The sequence below is a fragment of the Oratosquilla oratoria genome, chromosome 12, assembly GCF_046742065.1.
Source record: "Oratosquilla oratoria isolate Oo_2021 chromosome 12, ASM4674206v1, whole genome shotgun sequence".
Lineage (NCBI taxonomy): Eukaryota > Metazoa > Arthropoda > Malacostraca > Stomatopoda > Squillidae > Oratosquilla > Oratosquilla oratoria.
Window position 1 is genome coordinate 58,684,080 of NC_134788.1, and position 11,537 is coordinate 58,695,616.

Here is an 11,537-nt window from a genome sequence, read left to right on the forward strand (position 1 = left end):
ATATTTTATTTACTTATCATCATCATTGTTGTTGGTATCGGAATTATCATTATTATCATTACTTCAACATGAAGTTATAGGGGAAAGTTGAAAATGTCAGCGAGAATTCTTTATGGAGTCATGTACAATGTCAGCGAGAATTTTTTATGGAGTCATTTACGACAAGATCAAACACGAATATGTAAATAGATGATTATTTTTACGGCTGTGCGCGTAAAAATAGTTATTGCTGTTGGTGAAAACTTGGAGATTTTTATGGTTTCACAGTTTGTTTGAGAATTCCTGTAGGGGTGGTATTCCATCCTCCAACACCGACTGCAGCGTCCAGGACAACCGTCTCCCACGCAGGCCGAGCCGGGACTGATGACGTCACCAACGCGAGCGGAAGCACGCGCATTCACCAGGGCTCGCAATTGGCCCATAGCCAAAGGGAAGGCGGCCAATCAGAAGACTAGCCAAAAACAGGGACCTGATTGTGAGCCGCTACCAGGATTCAAAAGACAGCCTCTTGCCAACGGGGAGTACCATGGTAAACAAAGACATTAAAGTGCTTAATATCCATTGCTATTAAGTGGTATACTTTATTTACACAAACATTTCCGAAATTACGTGATCGCTCTCTGTTTTCAGAGTCGTGCTTTCGTAGAAAAGAGAAAAAAAAATAACTGCACCTGCATCTAGGTCACAGCTAACACATAAGACACTACTAACAAGCTTTTGGCTTGCTAAAGTCAATACACAAGTACACTGCCCGCCTTCTGTACCTTCTTCTCTTAGCGCCTAACGAAAGTTCGTGTCTAGACCATCTTCTCCGAAGGTGTTTCTTCTCTTTCTTCCTTTTCTGACGTGTCTGATTCTCATCTACGGTTTATCGTCAAGCGCCCTCAACATGAGAACTAACTTTCAAGTGGTTTTTGTGAGAGGCAGTTCGCGTCCGGATGTCGTCTCGCTCATTGACGATGCCAACCGCTTAAGCGGTGCGATAGGTAGTGCTCCTGTCCGCTTCGCCCAGACGGAAGGGACTAATATCCTTATCTATCTAATGGATTAGGGAAGTCTCGACTCCTGTTTCGAGAAAAAGACTGTCGAAAGACTGGAGAAGCTGGGATTCTCTCCCCGAGGGGTCACTCACACTCATGTGAGAGCGTCCATGTATGTGGGCAGGATGGTCCTTGACTCGCTCAGAGATAAGGACGCCATTCTGCGTGACTTAAAGAAGAAGAATACGGATGTTGACTTTGTCGACGCCTTCCGGCCTCCGGACTCTGGCACCGTCAAGATTTCTCTGAAATCTAGGTCAGACCTGGAGAGGGTTCTTCAGGTAGGACTTGAAATAAGTTTCATGTTTTTGTCCCCATCAGAAATCAGAGAGGTAAAGGAGCTCAAGGTCAGGCAATGCCTGATCTGCTACTCCTTAAGGCATACATCCCGTTCTTGTCCTCAACCTTTGCTCACTAGGAAAATGGTATGTTATAACACATTTATAAAAGTTCACTATAAACCCACTGTCGGAGAAATAATAACGGAAATAAAGGGAAACTGTATATTTCGACTACTGTCTGTAGTCCTCTTTTCTGTAAGCATTCTGCTGAAGAGGACTACAGACAGTAGTCGAAATATACAGTTTCCCTTTATTTCCATTATTATTTCTCCGACAGTGGGTTTATAGTGAACTTTGCTCACTAGCTGTTCCAAGTGTGCTTCCGACGGACATCGCTACAGGGAATGCGCAGCCGCGAGACTCAAATGTCTTCTGTGTGGAGGAACCCACTGTGCCATCTCCAATTCCTGCCCTGAAAGGAGAAAGGCAGCTGACACTACCCAGCCCGCACCACCGGTGGCGAAGTCAACTCCCATCACCCGCTCCCCACTAGTGCAACCCTCTAATCCTCGGCCTCAAGCCAAGACCTCCTTCACCCACTTCCCCCTCCTCCTCCTCCACCGCCACCTCCTCCTCCCCATCCCATGGCAAAATCCCTCAACCCCCCACCCCCAAACCCAGAACCCACCCAGGTGTAAAGAGGAGGGCTAGCTCCCCTGCTGCGGCCCCAGACCAGGAGCCTTCTTGTGCCCCCAAGGAGCAGCGGACACAGAGAACGAAGTCCAAACGTTCTCGAAAGGATGCGAGTAAGCCCTCTACCTGTACCGGAAACCCTGACATGGTCACATACATCATCGGCAGTACCTTAGAAAGGGAAGCAGCCGGTAATCTCCAGTGCCCGTCTGGAGATACAAGATGCAACCAAGCAAGGGATGCTCACGTGCTTGCTCTGAGCATTGTTTACTCAGCAATGCTCATGTCCAAGAGCAAGGAGCAGGTGCAGGAGATGCTGTCGACAGCACTCACACACCTCGGTTTACCTGCCTTCCCCATTCCGTCGCAACAACCCATCCTATCCCCACCCAGCCCCTACCCTTCCCACTACCGCTCCCTCTGTTTTTTCTTCAACCTCCTCCGCCTCCCGCCCTTCCGTTCCAACCCTCTCTCCCTCTGACTCCTCCTCCACCTCCTCCCCCAAGAAGGCTGCGCAAGAACCTAACCCAAGGTAATCACGCCCCAAGTCCAGGGCATCCAGATACGAATACTTCCATCGTAGCAATCGCTCACGCTCCTCAATCCTGAGTCCTCGCTCCTCCTCGTCAGAGGCAACCAAATCCTCCTCCGGGCTCCCGCGCCGCGTGGCCATACCACGAGCCAGCTCGACCGGGAGGCATAAGTAGAACCTGACCAAGCTCACAAAGGAGGCGTTGCGAGACATAATCCCCTTCACCAGCACTACTTCTGACACAGTCCAGTCTAACGGTAGTGCATCCTCCTCCTCCCCTACAGCGAAGTGCTTACTCTCCATGTCCCTAAGGCTAACTAAATTTCCTTCCAAAACTCCCTCCAACTAGTAGGACTCACTGAAGCCAACTATCCATATGGATAGACTGGATTTACGTGTATTCTACCAGAAAGTCCGTCAGTGGACCCTACGAAGGACCAGCACCTTGTTAGAGATTGCCAGACACGATCCTGGTGTCATTTGCTTGACTTCGATGGGTGATCCAACCCCCGACTCTCTCCCCAAGATCCAAGGCATCAACATTTGGAGTCGGGGTCTTGCTTTGCACTCGGGCGTCTGTATTCTAGCCAGGAAGTCCCTTCAGGCAACAATACTTGATTAATTTCACTATGACCAGATGCTCGCGATCAAGTTGAGCACTATTCGCGGTCCCATCCTCCTATGTACCCTCTACCGCCCTCCCCGTATCCCCTTCCTCCCCTTTGTTGACATTGCCAAGGTGATGTCATACAAAGTCCCAACCTTCTTCATTGGCGACTTCAACTGCAGACATGTTGACTGGAGCCCTGGAACGCACAGCAGCAGCTCAGCGAGTCGGCAACTACATTCTCTTACTATACTTCACCGGCTGATGTTCCTAGGTCCGGACTTTCCCACATTCATAGGTCATGGATTGCAGGGTAAGCCCGACCTGGTGTTCTCCAACAGCCGAGCTTTCTTCCTCAACTCAACTATCTCACCCGGTGCCCCCACCCTCTCCGACCACATACCCTTAATCCTTCGCATCTCCACCTCACCCATCCTTATCCCCAGTGAGCCTCGGTTACGCTACAGTCAGGCCGACTGGGAAGGTTTCAAAAACACACTTACGACATACACCAACACAAACATGAACAACGCTCCACATGCGGCGATAGAGCAGGAATGGCGCTCACTTACAAAGTTGATAAAAAACGCGGTTAAAAAAAAATCCTAGAACAAAGCACCGCAAGGTTGCCACGTTCACCGCTTCTATGCGCACTAACAGACTACGCATTGCACTACAGAACAGATTTACAGACCTATTACAAGCACCCCTAGAGGCCCGTGACGCTATCCTACAAGACATGCACTGGCTACAGAGGAGCCTGAGGAAGTCCCTCTACATCGATTCACATCGTGAGGAGGAGCAACTGATGGCCTCGCTCTCCGGCGCCTGTGCGACGGACCCTTCCAAGTTCTGGAGGACCGTCAAACGTCAGCTGGAGGAGTGCTCTGCGCCTCCACCCAAGGTCATCAACCATCTGAACCACTCTGCACACTCCCCCCAACACCAAGCTGACCTTCTGGCGTCAGCATGGAGTGAGGTCTTTAAACCCCATCCTGTGCAAGGACCACATTGCTTTAGCACCTTGCACAGTGTTAACTCTTTCATGAATAGATGTAGTGACCTCATTCCCGACGAGACTGTTGATCTCTCTCAGTTAGATGAAGATGATCCCCTTATCTGCCCCATCGTTTTGGAGGAGGTAAAGGGGGTTATCTCGGCTTTAAAATTCAAATCCCCTGGCCCTTCAGGCATCGATGCACACCTACTCAAACGTATGCCAGACAACATAATCTCACACATGACGACACTATACAATAGCTCACTAGCCTCTGGGTACTTCCCACAACTTTTCAAGGCCTCCCACACCATCCTCATTCCCAAACCCCAGAAACCCGCCTCCGCCCCCCTTTCATATCAGCCGATCTCCCTTCTGGAGTACTTTGGTAAGGTGTTTGAGCACGTCCTCTGCCGCCGCCTGACGGAGAATGTGCCGAGGGATTGCAAATAAACAAATGGTATAAAATAAATGGCAGTCACTACAGTTTAAGACCATTATTATACAAATAAACAAATGGTATAAAATAAATGGCAGTCACTACAGTTTAAGACCATTATTTCATGTCGGATTCTCATTCAATATAAACAGAATTGTCACTTTTAATGTTATCAATTCACTTTAGAATATTAAAAACCTATATCAAATCACCTCTTTTTAGGAAAAACAGATTCATATATTTTAGTCGATTTTCGTATGATTTATTTTTGATATTTGGAATCAGTTTTGTGGCTCGCCGTTGTACTTTTTCCAATCTATCAATGTCTTTAATGAGATTCGGTGACCATACGGAAACAGCATATTACAAATGTGGAAGAACTAACGATTTATATAGCTTGTTAATGAAAGATGGCCTTTTGAAGTCAAAAAGATCACGCAATCAGTCCTAGAATCCTATTTGCTTTCTGAGAGGCTGTTTGGGTGATTTGAGATCGTTACTGATAATTACGCCGAGATCCTTTTCACTATCCACATTTGTTAACGAATTTCCAAATAACTAGTAATTGTACTTACTTGCATTTACTTGTGTTAAATTTTTATTAGCCACTTTTCAGGCCATTTCTGTAATTCATCTAAATCTTCTTGAACATACAATTGATTTAATTGATCATTTGCCATTCTGCACAGTTTTGTATCATCAGAAAATTTGGAGACAATAGATTCTAGCCCGTGGTCTATATCATTTATATATACTATGAATAGAAATGGCCCATCATACCACCATCCTACCTCGTAGAATGATGGTGGACGATGCAGCGAAGAGCGTTGCCCCGTAGTATGATGCTTGACGAAGCTCAGCGTAGAATTAGGAAGCGGCTATATTCGACCGGAGTGATCTCTGGTGTATCTTCTCAGCACGTGGAATCCGCATGGGTACCTCGTAGGAATGCAGTGTTGAATCCCAGGGAGGATATAGCGTCGAATTCCAGGGAAGGTGTAGCGTCGAATGTCGAATCCGCTAGCTGCCGCCAGAATGTAGACTTGTGTTATTCTACATTGATTGGAAGCGTTGGAGATAAAATATTTGTGGCTTCTGATCTTTATTGTGTCGCCGCCGTGACTGGTGTTTTTCATTAACGGAGGTGACAAAGAAAAGAGCGGTTGTTTACAACAATCTATGTTACAGATTAGAATTCGAATGGTGGCGGTTGCCAACAATATATTTTACATTTATTTTTCTAACATTTTCTGTTTGATTATTTACATTTATATACAATAGCCGCCATAAGTTTGGACACGATAATGCTGACGCCAATACTTATGCCACGAATTGGAAGTCCCTCGCCCTCAATATCCTGAGCAAGACATTTTTTCGCGTGCCTGACAGCGAGACCAAGGTTGGCTGCTACCAGGGCATGCAGAGTTTCCAGCTTCAGTTCTGTTTGAGATTCGAGAGGGGAGGAATTACGTTTCTGGAGCTCCGCACCTTGCCTTCAATTTTACATAAATTCCCAGTGATTTGGCGTCTGTGTTGCCGGCTATGGGTAGTGGACGTCAAATCCAATGTGACAAGATTGCTGCTATAGTGGTCATGTTTAAGGCAGGGCATCCTGTGAAGGAAATCTCTGAAAATACAGGAGTTACAGTGCGTTCAGTGCAACGCTGGTTGTTACGTTGCAAGGATGGTATGGGGAAGGGCGTCACTACTTACCCCCACGTCATCGCTGCGGCAGACTCAGGAAACTTACACCACGCAGTTTAAATGTTATGCGTGAGGTAGACAAGTCTCCTCGTAAATTTGTTAAACAAATTCAGCAGGAGAACTATAGGTTATTAGGATGGTAAGTGTATGTCAAAGTGGACAAGAGGGATCACAACGGAGGTAAGTTTGCGGAACATCACTGTTGAGGGAGTGCCGCGACATACTGTATCTGGGATCTTCGTTGCCTCTCCTAGATACCAGGTTCCCGGCCCCGTCTTAGTATTCAAATAAATATTTAAAAGCTAACAGTTGTTGAAAATGAGGCATTTAGACCAGGCATGCTTCCTTGTGACAATTCTCTTTTTTTCAATGCAGTTGTCTCAAGCCCATTCCCATACGGGTCTTGCGGTATGCATAAACGCACAACAAAGCCTAAGTCGTAGTCAAAGTCCATTAATGCAAATGTTGAATGATTTTCTCTGCATATTTTGTTTCTGCTTTCTTTATTCAGGTATATTAGTAATTAATCTTGTATTGTTGGATTTGCTGTTTCTATGAGAGGTTCGATATTGATTTACGTTAGTTCAAACCCAACAACATGGAAGCAGTCTGTCAAACTAGCAAGATAGTTCAAGAACTTACGAAAGTTAAAGGTAGCGAAGAAGAGACAAACAAAGCCGGGTTCTACAAGATGGGGATGTAACAAGTTTTACATCGGTGAAACGTCACATGACCTAAAACATGCACAATAACGATAGGAACAATGCCGGTGTAGTAGTTTTAGTTCGGAACAACGGCAGGACAAATGAAAATCAACACCAAATATCTAATCTCTTTCTATTGGTAATTAGCCACAAGGTGCGACACTAGAAGTGTCACATGAGAAATATAGGTGAAGCTCGGACTAAGGCCACAGCTTAGTGGAGCTTATGGTTGTAGCTGGACGTGGAGCCTAACGTCAGCGAGGTGGTAGCAGATGATGACGGCGAGGCTCGATGGGACAGCTAGAAAGCTGAACGAGGAGATGTAGTTTGTGCGCTGGTCGGTACTGTTCTGGATTCTGGATTCTGGATTCCGGATTCCAAGGAAAGACCACCTCGCTTGCGCGGGATCGGGTTTTGTGGGAGGGGAAGAATGTCTGTAGGAAAATGAAAAGATAGTAGTGTATAAAAGAGGGCTATTGCCACCGGGCGAATTGCGAGCGAATAGGGGCTTATTTGTTGTCGTGGCTTAGTAGAACTGGGCTAGGAACTTGGGCGGCGGCGCCAATGCCGGGAGGAAGAGCATATTATATCACCAACGAAAGTTTGGAAAATGGTAGGAGACGTAGTAGGAGAGAAAGGGGGAAAAACGGATAAATCTTTAGTGGGAGGTAAACTGAAATGAGAAGATGTAGTATAAGAGAAAGTGAGAAAGGAAACGAATTTTAGTCGAAGAAAAAGGAAGTGTATATGTTTGTGCGTGGGATGCGGATATGTTCGTGAGAGGTGTGTGTGTGTGTAAATTACGGTTAGTGAGTAGATTTCACTTCCCGCGTGTAGAAGGCGTTCCTGATTAGCCCCAGGTAAGGCATGAGAATTCCTGTTTTACCCCAGGTTGGGTTTGAGTAGCGATATTATTATTATTATCATTATTACCATTACTATTATTACTATTACATTATTGCGGTTATCACCAGTCAAGCTGGTGAGGGTGTGTGTTACTTGTAGGTACGGTTATACACGTCTTATCGTGTACACCGCACGTGGGACGGGCGCAGCTGACAGATAGTCTGTACGGTGTGGTCTAGGTGTAATATGTTGTATCAGATGTTTGTGTTTGGCGTGCAGTTTTTCTAGGTGTCTTGAGTGAAGTTTGTGTTTGTGTTGGTTGAGTGGACGGATGTTGGAAATTTGGTGTAGAGACTCAGTGGTTCTGAAGTCGCTCCATCGCGAGCCCGTGATGAACTGGACAGCGGCATTCTGAACCTTCTGGTGCTCGTAGTTATTAGTGGCACATGTCAGCTGGCTTAGTCCCGGGGACTGGCACAGAATCGGTCTGACGAGGGCTAGGTACAATCGACGTTTGGTTCTCAGTGTTGCAGTTTTGAAGCGTCTGAGCTTACCCAGCACAGCCCTAGCCTTCGCTCCCTGCTTGCGGAAGTGTGGGGTCCAGGTAAGGCCATTACCAAGTGTGCTACCCAGCACACGGGTATGGTCCTTCGCTGGGATATTTGTGTTGTTTATTTTAAGAGGAGTGTTTGTGATTGTTCTGTTGGTTCGTTTGCAGCAGAAGTATACAGCATTGCATTTCGACGCGTTGGTCTTAATGCGCCACTGTTGCTCCCACGCGTGTGCCCCGTCTAGGATGTTTTGCATTACGTGTAACGCTCCCTGCAGCGCTTTGTGTCTGCTTATGTGGTTAGTGTCGTCAGCATACTGTCGTACTGTTCCGCCCATCTCGGCGAAATGCCGACCTTTTAAAGGAGGCTGGCGGGAACGTGAAGAGCTTTCCAAGTTCCTGATTGGCTGACCGCTGGCTGGCAGGGACACCCTTGCGAAGTACGCTTGCCAACTACGGGAACTTGGAAAGGCTAGTTCCGAAGATTTCTTTGATCAGTGTGTGACGGGTCGTAGGATGCATCACGTCACTACACCGGTACTAACGTGTGCGTAACAACACTGGAATATCACCAGTCCCTTAATGGTCTTAAAGAAGGCAGAGTTGATTACATGTGGAATCGAGGAGGAAGTGTTTGTAGTTAGTTATTATTAAATACTATAGAACAAAATAAGGGCATGGCCAGCATTGCATCCCAGTAATTCATTTATACCCCGTGATGAAGAAAGTTTTGGAAGGACATCCATGATCTCCTCTGACCTTGAAACGTACCACGTCCTTTCCCCTTCCTTCCGAAGTTTATATATACTTAGTTTGCATTGAACGTTTTTGTATTTCAAAAAGCTCCAATGACCAAGAGGTTGCACAGTTAACCCATTCAACTCCGATGACAAGATGTCTTGTCATTTGGTCAAATAAAACAAAAAATCATAAAACACCAAAATGTTTGATCAAACACCAGAAAAATATGACGTCAGTTCTCGCTTCGCTGCGAGCGAAGCGAGGATTGACGTCATATTTTTCTGGTGTTTGATCAAACATTTTGGTGTTTTATGATTTTTTGTTTTATTTGACCAAATGACAAGACATCTTGTCATCGGAGTTGAATGGGTTAATGTAGGTTTCGTCCTTATTTGTGTTTACTCTGCCTTTTTTTTTCATTCTTAGAGATCCGATCCCTTTCTCTCGGGCCATATTTGGCAAGGCCTTCCGCTTGAAGTGACAAAGTTTCTCTTCACCTAAATGGGGCACTGTGCAGTAGGAGATGGTCCACTGGCAGTGTTTAGGACCAAGATTATTAGGTAATCCAAGTCAGGGTCCGTTTCTTCGTTCTTGTGAACTAGGTAGCGATTTGGTAGAACAAAAAGCAAATCTCGGGATGTACATACATACATATACCAAGGCTTTTTCCCCCTTCCAAGGGAGGTAGCCAAAAAGGGAAAGGCATAAAAACACTCCCACCCATTTCATCCCTAAATACACTCCACACCCCTCCCACCCTTCCTCTCATCTGAGCACCTCCTGGATGACGGGTCATCCCTGCACCCTGCCCACCGCCCTGGGTCAGAAGCAGTGTCGCAAGACACAGTACATCCACAGCAAGGCCGCTTCATTTAATCGGCGACCCCCCCTCTCCGTCCCCCTTTGCATATAAGGAGAGGACGGGGAGAAATCCCTTCGGGCTGCGTCAAAATTTACTCACACATACTACCCCACCCCCCACCCCCCCCGCCCATTCCTCCTCATGCAGTCACAACATCATCCATATACAACCAATCTCCACTCACCTCAGTCTTCCGTCCTCAACAGACATTCCCCTCTTCCCCAAAGCCCCTTCTCGGGATGTAATCTCGCTTAACAGGGCTGGAGGAAATGTTGGTGGTGGTGGTGAGCCTCAATGAGCGGAGGGGGTAATCACAATTTTCATGCTAGATTGGTATTGTGTGTGTGTGTGAGAGGTGGGGAGGCCTCATCGCTCTATTGATCGGAAAATGTCACAGAGCTAAGCTGTATGCAGCAGAGAAGCAGCATTTTATCTGGGAGGGTTGCTGAACCTCCTTTTTTTAAGTGAACTTGTTGAGGGCGGCTTGCCAGCCCCAAGAAGGATGAAAGGGCAATCTTTAGGGGTATTTTCTATAGCCCTGACCTCATGTGGGGTGAACAGCATATATCCTAAAAAGTGCTGCTTAGGTATGTTGGCTGCTGCCAAGCTGTGTTTCCTTTTAACTCCAGTACATGCTGACCACTGAAGCAGCACTGTGGATTTGTGTTAGTCATAAAAGAAGTAATGTTATTATTACGAAAGAAGTTTTGACAGTGACTAAATATACTATCGGTCTCAGTCGCTACCTCACACTTTGATTGTCATGATGGGAGTAGACTCCAAAGGGCTTTGGAAAGATGGTGAGGTAGCACTTACCTTCTCTGAATTAGGGCAAGGAGAAACAAAACCCTACTCCCCCATCGGTATAATCCATGTAGTTAAGCCATGTATGTTAGTTTTCTTATGCTGCACTTGCCTGGCTGATAGTACAATATCAATCTCTGAAGCCTTATTTCATTGAGCTCGAATTAAACATCCTATTTCTCACCAGTCAAGCTCAAATGACCCACCTATTTGTCTACATTTTTTGTTTATACACCTTGTCAAAGTATATAATTTGGTGGTCGATTAATGAGCGTTTTGTCCAAGTATGTATAGTATTATTGTGGGGTGCTGTGGGTAGGGCATTTTAGATGTTTAAGCAAAATATGTCTTTTGACTTTGGCTACCTCCCTAGTAAGGGGGAAAAGCCCTTGGTATATAGATAGCAGAATACTGCTGGAATTGTTTTTGTTGTACTTGGTGGCTGTATCTATGTGATGAAAAAAGTAAGTGGGTTTGAGAGCTCTTATCTAGAACTGTGCTTATCATTCTCATGTTGCTCTATGATGACTTTGGCCTCTGATTATGGGTGTTCAATTGATGTTTTAGTGCAGTCTGTCATTAGTCCAAATTATCCGTATTATTATTTATTTATTTATTATTATTATTATTGCTATTTTTTTTTTTGGGGGGGGTACCATGCTGTGGACACGTAGATGGAAGTTCATAAGTTGTATACACAGTAATTAACACTTTTATCTGCTATCCTAATCCTGCAT